Source organism: Bufo gargarizans, chromosome 10 (assembly GCF_014858855.1).
Source record: "Bufo gargarizans isolate SCDJY-AF-19 chromosome 10, ASM1485885v1, whole genome shotgun sequence".
Classification (NCBI taxonomy): Eukaryota; Metazoa; Chordata; class Amphibia; order Anura; family Bufonidae; genus Bufo; species Bufo gargarizans.
Window position 1 is genome coordinate 9,920,110 of NC_058089.1, and position 26,117 is coordinate 9,946,226.

A 26,117-nucleotide genomic window follows, 5' to 3' on the forward strand; every position below is an offset into this window, starting at 1 on the left:
CTGAGCGGTCACCTATATACAATACATGATATAGACTGTGGAGGTGATACTGAGCGGTCACCTATATACAATACATGATATAGACTATGGAAGTGATACTGTGCGGTCACCTATATACAATACATGATATAGACTGTGGAGGTGATACTGAGCGGTCACCTATATACAATACATGATATAGACTGTGGAGGTGATACTGAGCGGTCACCTATATACAATACATGATATAGTCTGTGGAGGTGATACTGTGCGGTCACCTATATACAATACATGATATAGACTGTGGAGGTGATACTGAGCGGTCACCTATAGACAATACATGATACAGACTGTGGAGGTGATACTTAGCGGTCACCTATATACAATACATGATACAGACTGTGGAAGTTATACTGAGCGGTCACCAATATACAATACATGATACAGACTGTGGAGGTGATACTGAGCGGTCACCTATATACAATACATTATATAGACTGTGGAGGTGATACTGAGCGGTCACCATTATACAATACATGATATAGACTGTGGAGGTGATACTGTGCGGTCACCTATATACAATACATGATATAGACTGTGGAGGTGATACTGTGCGGTCACCTATATACAATACATGCTATAGACTGTGGAGGTGATACTGAGCGGTCACCTATATTCAATACATGATATAGACTGTGGAGGTGATACTGAGCGGTCACCTATATACAATACATGATATAGACTGTGGAGGTGATACTGAGCGGTCACCTATATACAATACATGATATAGACTGTGGAGGTGATACTGAGCGGTCACCTATATACAATACATGATACAGACTGTGGAGGTGATACTGAGCGGTCACCTATATACAATACATGATATAGTCTGTGGAGGTGATACTGAGCGGTCACCTATATACAATACATGATACAGACTGTGGAGGTGTTACTGAGCGGTCTCCTATATACAATACGTGATATAGACTGTGGAGGTGATACTGAGCGGTCTCCTATATACAATACGTGATATAGACTGTGGAGGTGATACTTAGCGGTCACCTATATACAATACATGATATAGACTGTGGAGGTGATACTGAGCGGTCTCCTATATACAATACGTGATATAGACTGTGGAGGTGATACTGTGCGGTCACCTATATACAATACATGATATAGACTGTGGAGGTGATACTGAGCGGTCTCCTATATACAATACATGATATAGACTGTGGAGGTGATACTGTGCGGTCTCCTATATACAATACATGATACAGACTGTGGAGGTGATACTGAGCGGTCACCTATATACAATACATGATACAGACTGTGGAGGTGATACTGAACGGTCACCTATATACAATACATGATACAGACTGTGGAGGTGTTACTGAGCGGTCTCCTATATACAATACATGATATAGACTGTGGAGGTGATACTGAGCGGTCACCTATATACAATACATGATATAGTCTGTGGAGGTGATACTGAGCGGTCACCTATATACAATACATGATACAGACTGTGGAGGTGATACTGAGCGGTCACCTATATACAATACATGATATAGTCTGTGGAGGTGATACTGAGCGGTCACCTATATACAATACATGATACAGACTGTGGAGGTGTTACTGAGCGGTCACCTATATACAATACATGATATAGACTGTGGAGGTGATACTGTGCGGTCACCTATATACAATACATGATATAGTCTGTGGAGGTGATACTGAGCGGTCACCTATATACAATACATGATACAGACTGTGGAGGTGTTACTGAGCGGTCACCTATATACAATACATGATATAGACTGTGGAGGTGATACTGAGCGGTCACCTATATACAATACATGATACAGACTGTGGAGGTGATACTGAGCGGTCACCTATATACTATACATGATATAGACTGTGGAGGTGATACTGAGCGGTCTCCTATATACAATACATGATACAGACTGTGGAGGTGATACTGAGCGGTCTCCTATATACAATACATGATATAGACTGTGGAGGTGATACTGTGCGGTCACCTATATACAATACATGATACAGACTGTGGAGGTGTTACTGAGCGGTCTCCTATATACAATACGTGATATAGACTGTGGAGGTGATACTGAGCGGTCACCTATATACAATACATGATATAGACTGTGGAGGTGATACTGAGCGGTCACCTATATACAATACATGCTATAGACTGTGGAGGTGATACTGAGCGGTCACCTATATACAATACATGATATAGACTGTGGAGGTGATACTGAGCGGTCACCTATATACAATACATGATATAGACTGTGGAGGTGATACTGAGCGGTCACCTATATACAATACATGATATAGACTGTGGAGGTGATACTGTGCGGTCACCTATATACAATACATGCTATAGACTGTGGAGGTGATACTGAGCGGTCACCTATATTCAATACATGATATAGACTGTGGAGGTGATACTGAGCGGTCACCTATATACAATACATGATATAGACTGTGGAGGTGATACTGAGCGGTCTCCTATATACAATACGTGATATAGACTGTGGAGGTGATACTGAGCGGTCTCCTATATACAATACGTGATATAGACTGTGGAGGTGATACTTAGCGGTCACCTATATACAATACATGATATAGACTGTGGAGGTGATACTGAGCGGTCTCCTATATACAATACGTGATATAGACTGTGGAGGTGATACTGTGCGGTCACCTATATACAATACATGATATAGACTGTGGAGGTGATACTGAACGGTCACCTATATACAATACATGATATAGTCTGTGGAGGTGATACTGAGCGGTCACCTATATACAATACATGATACAGACTGTGGAGGTGTTACTGAGCGGTCACCTATATACAATACATGATATAGACTGTGGAGGTGATACTGAGCGGTCACCTATATACAATACATGATACAGACTGTGGAGGTGATACTGAGCGGTCACCTATATACTATACATGATATAGACTGTGGAGGTGATACTGAGCGGTCTCCTATATACAATACATGATACAGACTGTGGAGGTGATACTGAGCGGTCTCCTATATACAATACATGATATAGACTGTGGAGGTGATACTGTGCGGTCACCTATATACAATACGTGATACAGACTGTGGAGGTGTTACTGAGCGGTCTCCTATATACAATACGTGATATAGACTGTGGAGGTGATACTGAGCGGTCACCTATATACAATACATGATATAGACTGTGGAGGTGATACTGAGCGGTCACCTATATACAATACATGCTATAGACTGTGGAGGTGATACTGAGCGGTCACCTATATACAATACATGATATAGACCGTGGAGGTGATACTGAGCGGTCACCTATATACAATACATGATATAGACTGTGGAGGTGATACTGAGCGGTCACCTATATACAATACATGATATAGACTGTGGAGGTGAAACTGAGCGGTCACCTATATACAATACATGATATAGACTGTGGAGGTGATACTGAGCGGTCACCTATATACAATACATGATATAGACTGTGGAGGTGATACTGTGCGGTCACCTATATACAATACATGATATAGTCTGTGGAGGTGATACTGAGCGGTCACCTATATACAATACGTGATACAGACTGTGGAGGTTTGTAAGCACTGAACTGAGGTTGTACTCAGCGCTGTACCAAGGTTGTACTCAGCACTGTACCGAGGTTGTACTCAGCAGTGTACTGAAATCGTACTCTGCACTGAAATGAGGCTGTACCGCACACTGTACCGAGGCTGTACCGCACACTGTACCGAGGCTGTACCGCACACTGTACCGAGGCTGTACCGCACACTGTACCGAGGCTGTACCGCACACTGTACCGAGGCTGTACCGCACACTGTACCGAGGCTGTACCGCACACTGTACCGAGGCTGTACCGCACACTGTACCGAGGCTGTACCGCACACTGTACCGAGGCTGTACCGCACACTGTACCGAGGCTGTACCGCACACTGTACCGAGGCTGGACTCAGCACTGTACCGAGGCTGGACTCAGCACTGTACCGAGGCTGGACTCAGCACTGTACCGAGGCTGGACTCAGCACTGAAATCGTACTCTGCACTGAAATGAGGCTGTACCGCACACTGTACCGAGGCTGTACCGCACACTGTACCGAGGCTGTACCGCACACTGTACCGAGGCTGTACCGCACACTGTACCGAGGCTGTACCGCACACTGTACCGAGGCTGTACCGCACACTGTACCGAGGCTGTACCGCACACTGTACCGAGGCTGTACCGCACACTGTACCGAGGCTGTACCGCACACTGTACCGAGGCTGTACCGCACACTGTACCGAGGCTGTACCGCACACTGTACCGAGGCTGTACCGCACACTGTACCGAGGCTGTACCGCACACTGTACCGAGGCTGGACTCAGCACTGTACCGAGGCTGTACCGCACACTGTACCGAGGCTGGACTCAGCACTGTACCGAGGCTGGACTCAGCACTGTACCGAGGCTGGACTCAGCACTGTACCGAGGCTGGACTCAGCACTGTACCGAGGCTGGACTCAGCACTGTACCGAGGCTGGACTCAGCACTGTACCGAGGCTGGACTCAGCACTGTACCGAGGCTGGACTCAGCACTGTACCGAGGCTGGACTCAGCACTGTACCGAGGCTGGACTCAGCACTGTACCGAGGCTGGACTCAGCACTGTACCGAGGCTGGACTCAGCACTGTACCGAGGCTGGACTCAGCACTGTACCGAGGCTGGACTCAGCACTGTACCGAGGCTGGACTCAGCACTGTACCGAGGCTGGACTCAGCACTGTACCGAGGCTGGACTCAGCACTGTACCGAGGCTGGACTCAGCACTGTACCGAGGCTGGACTCAGCACTGTACCGAGGCTGGACTCAGCACTGTACCGAGGCTGGACTCAGCACTGTACCGAGGCTGGACTCAGCACTGTACCGAGGCTGGACTCAGCACTGTACCGAGGCTGGACTCAGCACTGTACCGAGGCTGGACTCAGCACTGTACCGAGGCTGGACTCAGCACTGTACCGAGGCTGGACTCAGCACTGTACCGAGGCTGGACTCAGCACTGTACCGAGGCTGGACTCAGCACTGTACCGAGGCTGGACTCAGCACTGTACCGAGGCTGGACTCAGCACTGTACCGAGGCTGGACTCAGCACTGTACCGAGGCTGGACTCAGCACTGTACCGAGGCTGGACTCAGCACTGTACCGAGGCTGGACTCAGCACTGTACCGAGGCTGGACTCAGCACTGTACCGAGGCTGGACTCAGCACTGTACCGAGGCTGGACTCAGCACTGTACCGAGGCTGGACTCAGCACTGTACCGAGGCTGGACTCAGCACTGTACCGAGGCTGGACTCAGCACTGTACCGAGGCTGGACTCAGCACTGTACCGAGGCTGGACTCAGCACTGTACCGAGGCTGGACTCAGCACTGTACCGAGGCTGGACTCAGCACTGTACCGAGGCTGGACTCAGCACTGTACCGAGGCTGGACTCAGCACTGTACCGAGGCTGGACTCAGCACTGTACCGAGGCTGGACTCAGCACTGTACCGAGGCTGGACTCAGCACTGTACCGAGGCTGGACTCAGCACTGTACCGAGGCTGGACTCAGCACTGTACCGAGGCTGGACGCAGCACTGTACCGAGGCTGGACTCAGCACTGTACCGAGGTTGTACTCAGCACTGTACCGAGGCTGGACGCAGCACTGTACCGAGGCTGGACTCAGCACTGTACCGAGCTGGACTCAGCACTGTACCGAGGCTGGACTCAGCACTGTACCGAGGCTGGACGCAGCACTGTACCGAGGCTGGACGCAGCACTGTACCGAGGCTGGACTCAGCACTGTACCGAGGTTGTACTCAGCACTGTACCGAGGCTGGACGCAGCACTGTACCGAGGCTGGACTCAGCACTGTACCGAGGCTGGACTCAGCACTGTACCGAGGCTGGACTCAGCACTGTACCGAGGCTGGACTCAGCACTGTACCGAGGCTGGACTCAGCACTGTACCGAGGCTGGACTCAGCACTGTACCGAGGCTGGACTCAGCACTGTACCGAGGCTGGACTCAGCACTGTACCGAGGCTGGACTTAGCACTGTACCGAGGCTGGACTGAGCACTGTACCGAGGCTGGACTCAGCACTGTACCGAGGCTGGACTCAGCACTGTACCGAGGCTGGACTCAGCACTGTACCGAGGCTGGACTCAGCACTGTACCGAGGCTGGACTCAGCACTGTACCGAGGCTGGACTTAGCACTGTACCGAGGCTGGACTCAGCACTGTACCGAGGCTGGACTCAGCACTGTACCGAGGCTGGACGCAGCACTGTACCAAGTGCTTGTGGGCACAACATCTGGAGCTGCCCTTGATACCATTCTGTGCGGCCCCCAACCATCTGGTAACAGCCATGTAAGTCTGTGTCATGTATTTTTCATGTATTTCTGCCATTAGATGGGGGTCCTGGAACTAGACATTAATGGTATATACTGTGTGTTCAATATGCCATAAATACAGTATTTTAGTTTTTCCTACCCCTTTAAATTGGTTCAGTCTGACAATGTGGCCCCCAAGCAGAAGCCGTTGTGCACCCCTGATCTGGAGGACACATTACCCCGCAGGAAAGCAATGTGTCATTATGATGACAGGGGAGATGCTGCCCTTTTGCAGAAGATGCTGCTCGCTGTGCTGTAGGATAGCCTCGTCACTGTCCTGGAGGACGCCGGACACATGTAATAAACTTTACCTGTATTGCATAAGTAATCCACCCCCCAACCTTACATCCTATGCACCATGCAAAGCCTTGCATTGAAAATACATTCCAGGCCCCCTGCAGCTGCGCTCATGAACCACAGATTATCAATCCCACCATATCTGTCCACATTTACCTCGGCCACTCTGCAACAACACCTTTCATCCCGAGCCTCCTGTTTCACAAATAGAATGCCAGACTAACAGTAAAGACTGACAGACAGACAGCAGTAGAAGAAACCGGGAGCACAGGGACTCTACATAATGCAGACTTGTATGCTAATCAGGGTCTGTAAGCAGCTCAGCAGGTGCCCCTTAAAACCTATAGGTGATATGTATCATATACAAAGCGGTCACCTCCACAGACATCAGGATAGAACGAGTATAAAGAGCGAATCGCCTCCAGCCAGCAGCAACTGCACCATATTCTCACCTCCGTGTACCAGCAGAAGACAAGACTGCGGAGGTGCCTCTGTGGAAGGAATACTCAATGAGCTGCCTGTAGATCTATACGGGGGGAGCAGATAAACAAGCTGCACCTATAGACTGCATGATGACCAATGAGCCGCCAGGAAAGATCCCTGCAGATCAATGATCCCCTTCAGTCTCATAACCACCAGGGATGACAGAGGCGGCATCTAGGCTGCATGTGCCACAGGTAATAGTGCACATATCAGTCACCATGCAGGGCAGCTGGCATCACCTGGGAGGGATATTAGGTGACAGGTGTTACCCCCCCCTCCTGGCGAATGCCTTATGCATGTGTGATGGCAGCGTTACCTTGTGAGAAGTTTCTGCCGTGCTATCCTCATATGCCAGGAACAGGTTCCATCCTTTAGGAAAGGGGACTGCAGTCTCTGCGAGGAAAAAGGATGCTCAGTCCTATACGACACCCTCCGAGTTCCTGCTGCCTGCCCTCCCCACCATCATCATCATCATCCCCCCCACCACCAGCAGCATCACACACCCACCTCTCTGCTATCTTCCCCCTCGGTTTCTTCCCTTCTATCCCCCTGCTTCTTCTCAGATCACTGACTTGATTGATAGGAAAGGCTTGCAGAGCCCACCCACACATGTTTTTTTTACTGAATAGAGCGAGGATGGGGGGGTGAGATAGAGAAGCATGAATGAAAACCGTACTGCAGACAGGGCTGCCATCCGCCACCGGCTCCATGGTCTTCCCTGCATCCCACTATAGGAGACGCTTGCAGTAAATACGTGCCCACTGCAGTGCCAGGGCTGGGAATCTGCTGATGAAATGCTCTTTTGCAGCCGGGAGGGGAGCGAATGTTGGATGCACTGAGTTATTTCCAGGTAGATGTCAATCACAGCCACCTACAAGGACACAGCGCAGGCCGTGGGGAGGTTATCTGGGGGGAGGGGGAGCTTATCAATGGAGAGTGTGACGGAGGCCTCCACTGGCACCAGGGCATCAAAATCGAAGTTAATGGTCAGATTGGGATTTGAGATCCTAATGCAGGGCTCCTAAGATCATCAGGTGCAGCAGAGCTGAGGATGTCGTTTGGCGTGATGTGCTGTGAAAGCCCAATATTATCTGAGGTTTTTCACAGCAAGGTATCACAGTGCAAACACATTTGGCTCTGCTGCATCTGTGTATATAGTGTTGTGCAGCCTTGCATGATCTGCATTGGATGCTGTCCCACCACAGTAGTACGGCTCATGTAGGATGTCACCGACACGTGCCAATACTTATGTATCATCACATCCGTTATGTGTCCCCCAAAAATGACTGGGTGCAGAGCTGGCCCTATAGGTGAGCTGTCAGAGCAAGTGGGCTTGGCTATGGAGTACTGGGGTGTCAAGGGGCAGACATGTCTCATCTTAGAAGGAATCGCTGATCTTTGGCCAGTTTTCTGCTTCCAGTTGTAACATTCATTTACCAGTCTATGATGGAAACAAGAACCAGTGAAATCTCCACATTAACCCCCACATTAAATATGGACTTTGCGGGCAGATTACCAGGTCACAGTCCTCATTACAGACCCAGATTGGTAGCAGCATTAGTGAAGCAGTAGTAGTGTAGTCAGAAGCAGAGCCAAGGGTCATAACCAGGAGAGATTAGTCAGAAATGGAGCCAAAGATCAGAACCAGAAGAACATAAAAAAAAAAACAAGGAGGAGGATGAAGTCAAGATCAAGTTCAACAAGGAGTCAGGATCAGTAGTCCAAAGAAAGAGGCAGGAAAGAGGGTGGACCACAATCAACAAGCAAGGAGTCCATAGCAGCCTCTCCTTAAAGGCAGCCATGTCCAATGACATGTTTGGGTGCTGTTGCCTTAGCAGCCCAAAGCTTCATGCAGATGTAAGGAGTAAAACAAGGTATGTATGATGTGTATGCTGAATTACACTGTGCTATAGTCTGATATACACTATCTGTATGCAATATGTGTGCTTGTAATGTTAATTGCTGCCACTAGATGCCACTGTAGTAGCACAGACTCTAGAAAGAGCTGAAGGGCAGGAGGCGAGTGTGTGGCTGAGACCACATGGAGTGCTTGGGGAGTATGCAACGCCTGGTGACTTTTTGCACAGTGAATGCATGGTATGCTGAGTAACCACCAGAAAGTGGAGGTGAGTAACCTGATGCTGGACCTGGGCGATCAAGACTCCTTAATGGTTCCGCTGTGGATATAACATAAAACAGATACTGATGGGATATTACTTGCGGAAGCTGAGGGGCTGCTACTCAAGAGTTCAGGGCAGCAGAGTGGCTCATGGGTCTATCCAGTAAGTTCACATGACGGGGAGACATCAGATATGAGCGCTGGCAATTGTGGCTGGACCGTATAGTGCAGCAGAGGTATGTTCATATGGACTGCAGTGAGGCAGCGGCCAGTCTGTCCCTGTGATAATATCATTATTCAGCCCAAAGTAATAGCGGGGGTGGGGGATGTGCACCCTATCGTTTACACAGATATATTACCCCCGTAACTGAACTATTGCAAGGGACAGTCACCAAAATACAGAACTGTTCTACTGGATGGTAGGGAGGTATGACATCAGTCATATGGAATGAACACTCTCTTTGTGTACAGATGGGTGGTTTGGGGGGCTGCCCAGGACCCAAGGCTCCCAGGAGGCCCTCAGCTGCCCAAAGATTTGGTGACAAAACCACAATAAAACTGTTCTGCAGTGATCCCTGATATCAATAGGTTCAGTATGAGTTTAGATGACCATATGTGTGCAGGTCCTGTGACTGTAGAAGGACCTGCACATATACGGAGCCATGATTAAATCCGTGTAGGTCCTAAAGCCAGAGGGGACAACAGAAAGGAGGCTCCAAAGAGGAGAAGAGTGTGAGTGTATGGAACCTGGGGTCTGTATCTAGGGCATCTGTATTAGTTTAAGGGTCTTGTCTGGGATTTATATATAGTCAGTATATACTATGTTTGGGAATCTGCATTTAGGGGTTCTGATCTGGGGTCTCTGTATTTAGAGATCTGGGGACTGTATTTGTGTAGGGGCTTTGATCAGGGGTCTGTTTATTTAGGGTGGGGATCAGCAACATCCGGCACTCCAGCTGTTCTGAAACTACAACTCCCAGAATACACATTTCACTTCTATGGGAGCTACAAGAACAGCCAAGTGTGCATGATGGGAGTTATAGTTTCACTGCAGCTGGAATGCCAAAGGTTGCTGATCCCCGATTTAAGGTATATGAATTTGTATAGGGAGGTGGAGAATATTGCACATGGCTTTTGGTCTGGGGTCTGTATTTATTTATAGAGCCTCATCTGGGGGTCTGACTTTATTCTGGCGTCTGGTCAGGGGTCTGAATTAAGTTGTGCCCCTAGAGAGGCTGGGAATCGGTACAGTAGCAAGGAGCTAAAGATGTCTCATTAGCAAACTGAGAAGTCATCATAATGGTCTGGGCTGGATGGCGAAGAAAAGGAAAGAGAATGTCTACAATCAGGGAATACAAACTGGAAAGAATGGCGCGGTATTAGCAGGAGGTGCTCAAACCCACATGCAGTTGTGCATATATATATAGGGGAGCAAATCCTGCACTTGTGGCCCGTTGCTAATGACGATCCCCAGCAAAAATGCATACAGTGGAGGATGCCCGCAGCGAACCACAAGTACCACAATAGACATCCTACACAAGATAGCAATTATGTGGATGTGATAATCAATATAGCAATATAACAATATAATAGCAAAGACAGGTGCACTCTGCGGTCTTACTAAACCCTCAAACTGATTTTAAAATTGAGAGATTAGCCAACATGTCCTACGGTGTAGGACATGTCTGAGCCCGAGCACCGCGCCAAGGTTACTCAAGTAGCCCGGGACCTAGCGCTTTCCTACCTGTGCCATGTGTGGACAATACCAGGAGCCAGTGGGCAAATTACAGGAGCATGAGGCCGACTCACAAACAGCTCACCAGTTACCTCCAGCATGTAGCCATGCTTGCAATGGGAGGAGGGAGGAGTCTGCGAGTCCCACTCAAGACTGGCTGATATGGCCCAGGCCTCACAGGTGCACCTAAATGTGGCCTGTAGATGGAAAACAGGCACATTTAAATTGAGTTGTTTGTGAGTCGGCCTCATGCTCCTGTAATTTGCCCACTGGCTCCTGGTATTGCCCACATGGCACAGGTAGGTGAGTGTTAGGTCCCCGAGCTACTTGAGAAACCTTGGCGCGGTGCTCGGGCTCAGACATGTCCTACACCGTAGGACATGTTGGCTAATCTCTCAATTTAAAAATCAGTTTGAGGGTTTAGTAAGACCGCAGAGTGCACCTGTCTTTGCTATTATTTCGTTATATTGCTACAATCAGGGAAGACTCCACCTGTGAGCCATTTGATTTATAGAGGAGCCGACACCTTTCCTGACTGTGCTGTTATAGTAAATCCTTGCATTTCACTGAAAGTCTTTGTGATGCCCAGGTCAACTTTGACTTCAATTGGACCATCAGAAATGTATATGCATTGCGCTCCCCCTGGTGGCTGCTGTAAGCAAGTAAAATTTAATAATTATTGCCTGGCTATGACATAGGAGCCCGGATCCCTTTATACATACAGTATATTACATTACGTCATGAATATTACACAGACATTGTGTGTATAGCGCTTTGCTGGTATATCATGTAGAGTCTGCACTAGTCGCCAGAGAGATTTATGGGAGACAGAAATGAAGCCAAGGGAGCCGACTAATGGAGAGTGACAACACTGTCCACCTCTGTGCTGGGAACGGGCGCCAGTGCAAACTACAATGCATATATCACACTGAGGAGCAGAGTGTAATAAATGGCTGCTTATCAAGATGAAACCATTACATGATGGATTTCAGCACCATGGACAGTGGTTAGTAAACTGAATTCTATTGAATTAGCAATTTGCTCAATTTGCACCACATTTATTATGTGTCTTAGACACTTTTTGCGCCTCAAATGACAAGGAGGTCTGGCAGGAAAAAGGGGAGTGACATTGCAAGAAGTGGAGTGGCTTAAAATGAAAAAATGTGGACCAATATTGTGCTAAAATTTGGGACCAAAGTATACCAACAAGTAATAGGTGGTGTCAATTTAGACACAATTTTCTAAAGATGCACGCTATCATCCAGCATGAGCCACTGTGGTAAATCTAGTGCATCTGGCGCAGACAGGAGTACTAAATGTGCTCCAGTATGTCTATGAAAGCAAAGGGTCAAAAACAAAAGAACATGAGTATCTTTCTCTGGAGGACCCAACTTGTCCATGCATTGCACTGACAGCTGATTGCAATGTGAACAGTGTAATACCTAATTTCCCCTTCAGGGGCACTGCAGGGAAATAAAACACTCACTGCTAGGTTCCTCAGCAGATTACATCTGATCAATGGGACACTCTGCGATCAGCTTATTGTTAGAGGACCCTTGCAAAGTGGACAACCCCTTAAATTAATGGTTGCACATTGCGTTCTATGGGCTGATGGTTAAAGAGTGATTTATCCATGTGTTACATAAGTGCTACTTCTCCTTTAGCAAAACTGAAACCTGCAACGGTTCTGCAGAGAAACCCCCCCTCATGGGCAATAGTGGTCACCCGGTCATCTATATATAGATATTTTATTCTTTGATGGTTACATGATGAATACGTTTGACCCTGCCGCATTGCTTTTACAGAAGTAAAGTGACCTTGAAGAAGAGCCGGCCAGCGAGATGTTGATTGTTGGATTAAAAAGATGGAAAATTACTGAAATGCCATTAGTTACTGTGCGTGAAGACTTGCTGTCAAGAGCATCTATTGTGAGCAGTAGTGCCCCTGAAATGCGTCTGCTCACAGCCTCTGTGCAAAAAGAACATGTCCTGTTCTTGGGTTTATCCATGGGTCAATGTCTATTGACTTACAGTCCCACATACCAACCTGTTCTTCTCAGACCTTCCATGTTCCATTACTATCTTATTTTGGATTATGTGGTTGCGTGCTTCTAGTGGTAAAAGTGAATCTCCTTCTTTTTACGATCTAGTTGCTTTCAGGCACTAAAATGTGTCGCAATTCATTTCTTATTCTATCTTTGGACCTCCAAGTCCCCTCCATAAGCATCAAGGAGCTCTGGAACTTACTGCAAACTGGTAACTACGTTGACCTCATTCATAACACAGAGTGCAGTAAGCTCTCGTGCTCCCCCTAGTGGTGACTGCAGGCAGACAGAATATATTTTTTTTTTTCTCCTCGTTCTGAAGGGATATACGCCACCACCAGTGTCTGCAGAGGACAGAGGAGGCTGGAGGGGGACAGAAGTGTCTGAAGGGGACGGAGGCTCTGGAAGAGGACAGAAGTATCTGTAGTGGACAGTAGGACTTGAGAACAGTGGAGTCCGGAGAGGACAGAGGAGGCTGAAGAGTGACACAGGCTATGGAGGACGACACATGGATGTGGAGAAGGACAGAGGAGCCTGTGAGTGGTTTACCTTTCTCTATCTGCTAACAATACATGCACACCCTGCTGAGTATGCATGTGTATGGCGGTTCTGGAAATGTAGCCGTTGGCTGATGAGTATTCCAGTGTACGGCCACAGTAACACTTCTTTCTCTTTCTATCTCTACAATCTTTCTCGTTACCCCTCCAGGTGCAGTGAGGGAAGAGGGGGCAGAACCACATCTGTTATTACTCGGGCTTCATGGTGTTCTTTGCTCTGAATCCCTCTTCGTGTCTAATCTTATTTCCTATCCTAAACATCTGGTTTTAGTACCTACAAACCCAAACACGGCATCCACAGACCTTCATAATCGACCACATTCTCATTCACTCCACCTGCGGGCATTGAGCCGTCACTTCACCCTCTCTGGAACTGCTAAGTATTTCCAAAGTCTGACCCTGGAGTGCAAAGATGTCATGTGTCGGATCGTCCATCTTTCTACCATCCAGCTTTTGATGTCCATCATTACTTTCCTACTGCATGGGACCCTTTAGTATGAAATCTGTGGTCTATACTGACCCGTCCCCACTATGGATGGCCTCTTTAATAAAATCCTGATTTAGGGGAGCTAAGGACTGAACCCCTCAGGACAAGTTATGGATTAAGTGCTTGGCATGGACTAGAGATGGCCTTGCGGTTCGCCCGGCGGTCATTTCGCGGCAAACTTTGCTCGTTCGCGATTCACCGAACATGCAAACATATGGCGATGTCCGCCGGCGCCATATTCTTTTGCATTGCGCCGATCTTTGACCCATGAAACATCCATCAGGTGGGACAGGACAGCCAATTGAGACGTTTCAGAACATGGACATACCCCCTACCCTATAAATAAACCCAATCTGGCCGCCATTTTACATTCAGTATATTATAGTGCATTTGTATTGTGCAGCAGGTGTGTGCGGTTCTGCTGAGATACAGAGGGACAAACGCTATTGGAAAAACTCATTGCAACTGGTGTGATATACCAGTTGCCCCCTAAAAAAAATGATTGAGGCAGGGGATATACCTATAATATACTTCCTATATAGTGCATTTGTATTCTGCAGCAGTTGTGTGCGGTTTTGCTGAGATATCGCAGCTATATAGATCCATCTATCCATCGACTGCCTAATATACCTCCAGCCACATAATCACTTGGTCTTTTCTGTACGGTGAATGAATAATTTTTGGGGCCTGTAGTCCACTGGCCTGCAGTAAATATTGATATCCATTGACCATCTAATATACCTCCAGCCACATAATCACTTGATCTTTTCTGTCCGGCGAATGCCTAATTGTTGGGGCCTTGGAGGAACTCAACACCTGTGACAACCACGTGTTATCGAATTTCAACTATTATCATTTAGGGTTTATTCAAGAGGGGGGATTTCGTTAGCCATGTTTTTAATCCAATTTTATATTTTTAGTTCTTTTAAACATATGTATTTGACATGTATTTGTACTGGCCTGCAGTAAAATTGATATCCAATGACCGTGTAATCTACCTCCAGCCACATACTTGTTCTTTTATGTACGCTGAATGCACAATATTTGGGACCTGTACTCCACTGGCCTGCTGTAAAATTGATATCCAATGACCGTCTAATATACCTCCAGCTACATAATCACTTGATGTTTTCTGTCCAGTGAATGCCTAATGTTTGGGGCCCGTACTCCCGTGGCCTAAAATCAAAAATTTCTAGGCTCCGGCAGGGCACATTTTTGAGAGTTTCTCTTTAAGACACATAAAAATGGCCCCTGATTAAAATACATATTTTCTCTTGGAATTTTTGCCACTGATCCCCCTCTAGTATGTCACTGTCCATGTTGTGGGACAATTTGTGCACTTCTAGTAAGTATTTGGTGGCTGCAAATATGACCTGAAGGTTTTTTTAGGTTCCCCTGCCATTAAAGTGAATGGGGCCATTTGATCGCATTTGCGAATCGTCCCATCCGATGTTCGTCCATCACTAGTCAGGAGGACTCCGACATGATGCCTAATGGTGAGTACGGTACTGTTATTTGGTTACAGTATGGCTGTATTACATGGGCACAGTATGGTACTATTATTAGACTGATTCTGTTTATATTTTGCTCCTTCCAAGAAAAATAGTACAGAACCCCACATGATCCATGGACTTTGCTCCAGCTCCAGATGTTGGGACTGCATTTTTTTTAGTAGAAATACAATAGCAAGAGGTCTCCAAGTGATTTGGAACCAGTTGGACCCAAGGTGTCTAAACTCCACTCTGGTGTCCGGACTCCCATCATCTTGTCGACTAGCTATCCATTCCAATCGAGCGGCCTGGTTGGTCCATTTAACCTGATGCTTGTTTGGAGCGAATCACAATAGATTCATTGTGAAGTCCGACTCTATTTGATCAATCATATTTTGCAGCCGGCATTGTGTTGTAAAGAGGAACCATTAAGGTAAATCACCACCCACAAAGACAGCTGCGTGACACGAACACAAGGCAGGATGCACGGCGAATGGCAGGAAAAAAGAGACGCGGATGGGGCTGATGACAAAAGAATACATTACTGCCTGCCACACATAAAGACAGGAGAGGTAGATGCATTCACTTCTCACATTCAGCGTCCCAGCCCCGGCCAGATGTGGCAGCCTCTGTTCTTGCACACTTCCACCGCACGCTGGGGGAAAGGATTAGGTTTTTATTAAGAAAGGGGTTTTGTTTTAGGTAAAATTAGGTATTGTTGGGTATAAAATGAAGCGCACAATGCGGGGCACCGGGGGAGCAGGAAGGGATCCGCGTTATGGTGTGGGCTGAAAAGACATTTTTTTTTATAGCATTTCCACTATACGTGATTGTATAGCGTTCAGTGTGAGCGCAGCTATCTCCAGAGTTACAACCACCCACCTCCTTCTATTATGTGCTGACGTCACACCGCGTTATGTCACTCCACCTGGTAATGAACCTAAGTAACCGGAGCGTCACTCCAAGCCAGGAAAGTCACATAAAATCTGATTATAAGAGTAGGCTTAGCCACGGGGGCCATTCATCACCACCCTCAACACCCCAAAATGCTTCTATCTATCCCATATCTATCGCTCTCACATCTATCTATCTATCTATCTATCTATCTCATATCTATCGCTCTCACATCTATCTATCCCATATCTATCGCTCTCACATCTATCTATCCCATATCTATCGCTCTCACACCTATCTATCCCATATCTATCGCTCTCTCACCTATCTATCCCATATCTATCGCTCTCACACCTATCTATCCCCTATCTATCGCTCTCACATCTATCTATCCCATATCTATCGCTCTCACATCTATCCCATATCTATCGCTCTCACACCTATCTATCCCATATCTATCGCTCTCACACCTATCTATCCCATATCTATCGCTCTCACATCTATCTATCCCATATCTATCGCTCTCACATCTATCTATCCCATATCTATCGCTCTCACACCTATCTAGCCCATATCTATCGCTCTCACACCTATCTATCCCATATCTATCGCTCTCACATCTATCTATCCCATATCTATCGCTCTCACACCTATCTATCCCCTATCTATCGCTCTCACATCTAGCCCATATCTATCGCTCTCACACCTATCTAGCCCATATCTATCGCTCTCACATCTAGCCCATATCTATCGCTCTCACATCTAGCCCATATCTATCGCTCTCACATCTAGCTATCCCATATCTATCGCTCTCACACCTATCTATCCCATATCTATCGCTCTCACATCTATCTATCCCATATCTATCGCTCTCACATCTATCTATCCCATATCTATCGCTCTCACATCTATCTATCCCATATCTATCGCTCTCACATCTATCTATCCCATATCTATCGCTCTCACACCTATCTATCCCATATCTATCGCTCTCACACCTATCTATCCCATATCTATCGCTCTCACACCTATCTATCCCATATCTATCGCTCTCACATCTATCTATCCCATATCTATTGCGCTCACATCTATCTATCCCATATCTATCGCTCTCACATCTATCCCATATCTATCGCTCTCACACCTATCTATCCCATATCTATCGCTCTCACACCTATCTATCCCATATCTATCGCTCTCACACCTATCTATCCCATATCTATCGCTCTCACATCTATCTATCCCATATCTATCGCTCTCACATCTATCTATCCCATATCTATCGCTCTCACATCTATCTATCCCATATCTATCGCTCTCACACCTATCTATCCCCTATCTATCGCTCTCACACCTATCTATCCCATATCTATCGCTCTCACATCTATCTATCCCATATCTATCGCTCTCACACCTATCTATCCCATATCTATTACTCTCACATCTATCTATCCCATATCTATCGCTCTCACATCTATCTATCTATCCCATATCAAATCAAATCAAATCAAATCAGCTTTATTGGCAGGACTAAATACATTTTAGCATTGCCAAAGCAAGTGGGAAATAATTGGGTAGGGTTGGGGGTGGGGACAGGTCCAGGGTGGGGGTATAGGAGTCCATAGTATATCAGGCTCCTCTCAGTCCATGGCAGGCAGTAATATATTGTGCTCTATCGCTCTCACATCTATCTATCCCATATCTATCGCTCTCACATCTATCTATCCCATATCTGTCGCTCTCACATCTATCTATCCCATATCTGTCGCTCTCACATCTAGCCCATATCTATCGCTCTCACATCTATCTTTCTATCCCATATCTATCGTTCTCACACCTATCTATCCCATATCTATTGCTCTCACATCTATCTCATATCTGTCGCTCTCACATCTATCTATCTCATATCTATCGCTCTCACATCTATCTTTCTATCCCATATCTATCGCTCTCACATCTATCTATCCCATATCTGTCGCTCTCACATCTTTCTATCCCATATCTGTCGCTCTCACATCTATCTATCCCATATCTGTCGCTCTCACATCTATCGATCGCTCTCACATCTATCTCTCATATCTATCACTCTCACATCTATCTATCCCATATCTGTCGCTCTCACATCTATCTTTCTATCCCATATCTATCGTTCTCACATCTATCTATCCCCTATCTATCGCTCTCACATCTATCTATCCCATATCTATCGCTCTCACATCTATCTATCCCATATCTATCGCTCTCACATCTATCTATCCCATATCTATCGCTCTCACATCTATCTATCCCATATCTGTCACTCTCACATCTATCTATCCCATATCTATCGCTCTCACATCTATCTATCTCATATCTATCGCTCTCACATCTATCTATCCCATATCTATCGCTCTCACATCTATCTTTCTATCCCATATCTATCGCTCTCACATCTATCTATCGCTCTCACATCTATCTCTCATATCTATCGCTCTCACATCTACCTATCCCATATCTATCACTCTCACATCTATCTATCTATCCCATATCTATCGCTCTCACATCTATCTATCTATCTATCCCATATCTATCGCTCTCACATCTATCCCAAATCTGTCGCTCTCACATCTATCTATCTATCCCATATCTATCGCTCTTACACCTATCTATCCCATATCTATTGCTCTCACATCTATCTATCCCATATCTGTCGCTCTCACATCTATCTATCTATCCCATATCTATCACTCTCACACCTATCTATCCCATATCTATCGCTCTCACACCTATCTATCCCATATCTATCGCTCTCACACCTATCTATCCCATATCTATCGCTCTCACATTTATCTATCCCATATCTATCGCTCTCACATTTATCTATCCCATATCTATCGCTCTCATAGCTCTCTAAAATCTATTTCATATCTGTCCATCTGGCTTGAAGGTGATGTGCTGGAAGTAGGACAGATGAGCAAGTGAAAGCATCTGAGCAACTACAACAAGGGCCAAACTGTACCTGGAATGCAGTGATTGGTACTTACCCAAAGTGGTCCAAGGAAGGACAACCTGTGAACTGGGCTCCTTGATGTGTGTGGGGAATGAAAGCCACCCTGTCTGGTCTGATCACACAGAAGAGCTGTTGTAGGGCAGATTGCTGACACTGTTCCTGCAGAAGAGGATAGAAAGGTGTCAGACAGGAGATTGCAGCTTGCGGTGTATGTGGCGGTGTACCCGCCGATTAGTAATAGCGCCAATAATGATCCCTGTCTACCCCTGAAAGTGTCTCCAGTGGCATGTGAGCATCAGAACTGGACCATAGAGCAATGAAAGAAGGTGGTCTGGTCTGAAAATTCTCACTAAGTGCACCATGGGTGATGTTCTGTTGGAAACCTTGGTTCTTGGCATCACGTAGATGTGACACGTACCACCTACCTGACCATTGCACAGAAACGTACCCCCCTCATGGCAGCGGTGCCTGCTAATGACAGTGTCCTCTTTCAGCAGGATAATACCCTGACCACACTGCAGATACTGTCCATGACAAAGAGATCAAGGTGACGATCTCAACTATAGAATGTGCTGGAAACAAGTCGGATCCATGGAGGCCGAGCCGATCAACCTACAGGATCTGCTGCCAGATTCCACAGGACACCTCAGGGGTCTGGTGGAGTCCCACAGCATTAGGGTCCATTCACACGTCCGTAAGTGTTTTGCGGATCCACAAATTGCGGATCCGCAAAACACTGACACCTGCAATGTGTGATCCGCAATTTGCGGAACGCACATCACAGACATTATAATAGAAAATGCCTTTTCTGGTCCGCAATTGCGGACAAGAAATAGGACATGTTCTATTTTTTTCAGGAACTAAATTGCGGATCCCGAAAAAACGGATGCGGATCCCGGAAATGTGGATTTGCATCCGTTCCAGCCCCATTGAAAGTGAATGGGTCCGCAAATTGCGGAACGAATGCGGACCCAAATTACGGACGTGTGAATGGACCCTTAGGCAGGTGCTTTCATCTGAGTGTTTTTCTCTTTCCTTTTCAGTGCATGAAACTTTACTGACAATGGCGCCCTCTGCTGGATCTCTTTTGAAAATTTCAGGACTGTCTATATGGGTAATGACTGGAGAAAATGGGGGAGATTTAAGAAATGTTGTATATCATGCCCCATACCAATCAACGAGGTCCACACCTCTTAGGGTACACAGCACCCACTGCTGATTAATGCCAAGTTGTAAATTGTATTGTTATCAGTAAAGTCCAGAGAGGATGGCCTCCACTGATCCACTGTAACAAACCAGAATGTTTTCATTTACTAACAGCAAGCAGTTATCTTGAACCTAAGTAATATAATATATAATGATTCTAATTAACCCTTACTGCTGTACAAAACTGTTAGACTACATGGATGCTCCACCTGCTATTCCATTTCTTTTACTTTATGACGTGGTGAATACAAACTAGTATTATACAGCATCTACATGATACTGCTGTGCAATGCTACTCTTTACTGCCAAGTATCGGTACCAGATGACCAAATAAAAGTTCCATATGCTGAACATATGACTATCCAGCACCCACAAGTGTCCATACAATGCTGCCATACAGTCAGGGCCGTCTTTAATATTGATTGGACCCTGGGCAAGAATTTACTTGGGCCCCCTGGATCCCGTCTTCCCACGCCCTAGCAGGCAATCACGCCCTCCACCACAACACACACACAAAAAATCCACACACCTCGTAGAGTAGTAAACTTTAATAATGATGAGCGGCCACTAGAGGTGTTCCTTGGCAGTAATGCACCGTATTTTTCGCCTTCTAAGACGCACTTTTCCCCCGAATGCTGCAATTGACACTGATACACCGCCGCGGCGATGCTGCACAGCGTGGCCAGGGAGGAGGGGCTGGGGGCCGGCATCTGGTTTTGTAATGGCAGCGGGGCCCGGTGCAGTCACTGTATTCTATTACACCGGGCCCCGCTCATTGTAGTAATCATATCTAACCTGTAGGCTAGGTTAAACTATAGAAATCATGTGCAATCCAGCCTCTAGTACTTACTACAATCTTCCGTAGCAGGCAGGAGGCCAGGCGGGCGGCGGCAGCGTAACTCACTACGTCACGCGCCTGCTCCTCCCACTTTATGAATGAAGCAGGCGGAGCAGGCGCGTGACGTAGTGAGTTACGCTGCCGCCGCCCGCCCGGCCTCCTGCCTGCTACGGAAGATTGTAGTAAGTACTAGAGGCTGGATTGCACATGATTTCTATAGTTTAGCATTGCCTACAGTTAGATATGATTACTACAATGAGCGGGGCCCGGTGTAATAGAATACAGTGACTGCTCCGGGCCCCGCTGCCATTACAAAACCAGATGCCGACCCGCACCCCCTGTATTGGGGGTCATTCACTACACAGGGACACTGTTATGGAAGGGGGGAATCTGTGGATGACACATAAGATGCTATATATGTGTCATCCACAGACCCCCATAACAGTGCGTCATCCACAGATGCCCCCATAGCAGTGTCATGCCCTATACAGAGCCCCCCATATAAAATACCTCTTCTTTGTGGTCTCAGTAGATGCCCCCATAGTGCCCCCAATAATGTGCCAGTAAAAAGTGCCCCCATAGTGCTACCCAATAATGTGCCAGTAAAAAGTGCCACCAATAGTGTGCCAGTAACAAGTACCCCATAGATGCCCCCCAATCATGTGCCAGTAACAAGTACCCCCATAGATGCCCCCAATCATGTGCCAGTAACAAGTGCCCCTATAGATGCCCCCAATCATGTGCCAGTAACAAGTGCCCCCATAGATGCCCCCCAATCATGTGCCAGTAACACGTACCCCCATAGATGCCCCCCAATCATGTGCCAGTAACACGTACCCCCATAGATGCCCCCAATCATGTGCCAGTAAGAGGTGCCCCATAGATGCCCCCCAATCATGTGCCAGTAACAGGTGCCACCATAGATGCCCCCCAATCATGTGCCAGTAACAGGTGCCACCATAGATGCCCCCCAATCATGTGCCATTAGTAGTACCATAATAGTACCGAACAATAGTCATACAACAGGGATTTATGCTGCCAGCATAACAATGCTACAAAATGCCTACATGTAACACACCTTTGGGCAGCCCTCGGTAGGCAGGGTGTATGGCGGGTCTCACCTCACTATGGCGCAGTGCCTCCCTCCACCCAAATCTTGCTTGGAGCTCTATAAGATAGCAGGAGAGTCTTCCTCTTCTGCTAGGGTCCGACTTGGGAAACCCCTGCCCAGCTCAGTACACACTCACCCCAGGAAGGAGTTAACTGATCAACAGGTTTATTTGGGAAAAGGTGAACGACGGTGAAGAACACAAAGATAATGCAATAAAAGGAAGAAAGCACAGATTGCAATTCTGTCTAAGGAAAACCCCAGGTGAAGGGGGCGGCCATCTGTAACAGCAAGCAGTGATGGTGAAAGATAAATACAGTATAACTTCCCACCGTGGGTCTGTAGAAAGTGTCACTAAAGGTGAACAACCCCTTTAAGAGTCTCTACTGCTTCCTTGAGGGTAGCAAGAACAAAGGGATGCACACCTCAGACTCGGATCTGACCCCCACAATGTGACCTCCTCAGGACTGGTGATCAACATCAGATCGGTGGGGGTTTGACTCCCAGCACCACCACCAATCAGCTGTTAGAAGATAGCCTCTTCATGGGATACCAAGCACAGCGCCGTACATTGTATAGTGGTTCTGCTTGGTATTACAGCTCAATGCTGCTCCCTTGAATTGGACCCAGATTCACAAAGATCATGAAACCAATGGATGTGACATCACAGGCTGGGGAAGAGAAAGAAGTACTCGCCTAAGCTCTGCAGCCCATTTCCAACAGCTCAGTTGGGGTGCCGAGAGTGGGACCCCCCACTGATTTTATACTGATGATCAATAGGGAATGGGGGGATAATCTGCTGCCACACATCTCCCTTGAAAACAAAAGGATTGGCCATGTTGAAATTCAATATTTCCAAATCCTACCTTTCCCTGACATTGGAAGATAGATGGACACCACCATACACGTTAGGCGTTGACCCTGTCCAGGTAAAATTGGTGGGTTTGGCCGCCTTCATCTGATTTGTACGGTTAGCTTTAGCCCGGGATGAGTAGAGGTCCAGTTGCCCATCTCTGACCAGACCTAGGTGTTAGAGGTGACACTATGGAGCAGATTTATGAAAACTGTCATAGAGAGAGGCAGGGGGGCCCAGTTGGGATCATCTCCTCTTCTACTTGGGTTGAAAACTTGGTCAGGACTCTACCCTCTAAAGAAACAACAAAAAAATGGCCCACGGGTCATTGAAAGGGGTTTAGGAGGAAACCCTTCTGTCCTGTGTGGGGGGCCTGGTCAGATCCTTGCTATGAGGCTCTAACTTCTCTATGTACGCCACTGGGGCTGACCCACATGAAGGTTCCGGCCATGTCGAAACCAAGCCATGAAGGCTCATGTCCCTACGTGGTTTTGACACGTTGTGCAGATTGCAGCATCGCAACTAGTGAACAGGGACCCGCAAGAAATTCTAATTTTTTGTAACATGTCAAGATGTAACTGAAGAGTTTATTTTCCTTACTCCAGAACTTAACCCAACCACACGAAGCCACGTTTCCTCCATCATTATACACCGGTACATTACTGTCTTTGAACCGTTTTCGCATGTCCTCCGCATCACTTTCCTCCTGCACTATGAACGTTTCCATGAATTTTAATGCATCGTTGTAAACAAGTGACTCGTTTGCCGTGTGTCCCGTCCCTTCTCGGCTTCTGAAGCTCTCATTAGACTCACATGAGGCAGGAACGAAGCGTCACGACCTACTGAGGATCCATTATCCAGCGGCGTCATTCTCTGCGCTTCAGGAGAATTGGTACTTTGCATTTGAATCCTCGGCTCTGGGTGACGGCATATCACACCGCGGTTTCTATAGTAATGTCTGCATCCTGATGCCTATTCTCCTGATGATGGGATATCACTAGGATCTTCTTTCTGTCTAATCCTGCCAACATCGCTCTTCTCAACCAGTTCAAGACCGTTCCATTTTCTCCCTTTGTAGACCAGACACATTTTTTTTCTGAAACGATAACTTTTTTATGTTCGTTTACCTAAATAATTTTTGCAACTTTTTTTGGTGACACGTTACGTTTGTTCATTTTAATTTTTTGTTTTTCTACCTGGTAAAATGTAAAAAAAGGGGGAAAAAAATGTCTGTTTTTCACGTTTTTAGAGCTCATGCATACAACAGTTATTGGCTGGTGCCTGTATTGCGACCCACAAACAGCAGGTCTGCCATATACGGACATCGGCCGTTTGTGCACCGCATCACGGATGTGGACCCATTCACTTGAATTCTGTCTACAGAGCTGCTTGTAACAGCTCTGTAGACAGAACTATAAAAAATTATGGGAGGTCAAAATATTGCGATGAAAAGAAAAACATTTTTTAAAGGTTTTTAATTTTTTTCAGTATTAAAACACTTTGTCAGTTTTACCACATGGTGAACGCTGTAAAAACAAAACCCAGAAAATTGACAGAATTGTGTTATTTTCCCCATCCCGCTTCCTACTACATCGTATGCAATATTAAAGAGGACCTGTCATTGTCCAAATACAGTGGAGAGCGTCACAACCAAAAAACATCAGCACTGGGGTTACCCCGCAAGTAAAGGTATTTATCTAAACTAAAAAAAAAACATGAAAGGTCCTCTTTAAATGATGCCATTAGAAAGGACGACTTGCCCCCCCCCCAAAAAAATGACGTCTATGTGAACGGAAAAATGAAAAAGTTATGGCTCCAGGAAGGCAGAGAATAAATTAAGAATATGCAAAAATGGGAAATCGCCATGTCAGGAAGAGGTTAAAGGATAACTGTCGATTTTTATTTTATTTGCTAGTTTATTAGAGCTCGGCGTGTATTCCTGAGTTAGTCTGTCAATGATTGTCAAAAGATCTGTAACCACCTTATAATAACAGCTTTCATTAATGTCCCCTGTCCCTCTCCACTGCTCCCTTAAAAGACCGTTGCTAGGGCTCATCTGTCTTCCTTTTAGTATAAACAGAAGAGAGAGGGGCGGTCCTTCACACTGCATGCCTGCATTAGGCTTCAGAGTGAGGAGGCGTGTCTCTCAATAATCCAATCTGATTGGAAGTTAGGAAGCTGCTGGATACAGCAAGTGTGTATCTGACCTGAGGGAAAGCAGTTTTGGCCTCAGAGAACTGGCAGAGGAGCTATCTTGAGAAGATCCTCATAATGTAGAAACATAGAAAGTGTCGGCAGATAAGAACCATTTGGCCCATCTAGTCTGCCCAATATACTGAATACTATGCATAGCCCCTGGCCCTATCTTATATGGAGGATGGCCTTATGCCTATCCCATGCATGCCTAAACTCCTCCACTGTATTTGCAGCTACCACTTCTGCAGGAAGGCTATTCCCTGCATCCACTACTCTCTCAGTAAAGTAATACTTCCTGATATTACTTGTAAACCTTTGCCCCTCTAATTTAAAACTCTGTCCTCTTGTAGCAGTTTTTCTTCTTTTAAATCTTCT

At 46.6% G+C, this 26,117-nt stretch overlaps 1 protein-coding gene across 1 annotated transcript in view; it reads right to left on the reverse strand.

The window, feature by feature from the left end:
• Nucleotides 1-19,971, reverse strand: part of PTPN5 (protein tyrosine phosphatase non-receptor type 5) — an 85,562-nt gene extending 65,591 nt beyond the window's left edge. The window contains exon 1 of the mRNA XM_044270996.1: nt 19,576-19,971. The gene's annotated coding sequence lies outside the window, so the exon portion shown is untranslated. The remainder of the gene's footprint in view (nt 1-19,575) is intronic.
• Nucleotides 19,972-26,117: the final 6,146 nt, after the last annotated feature.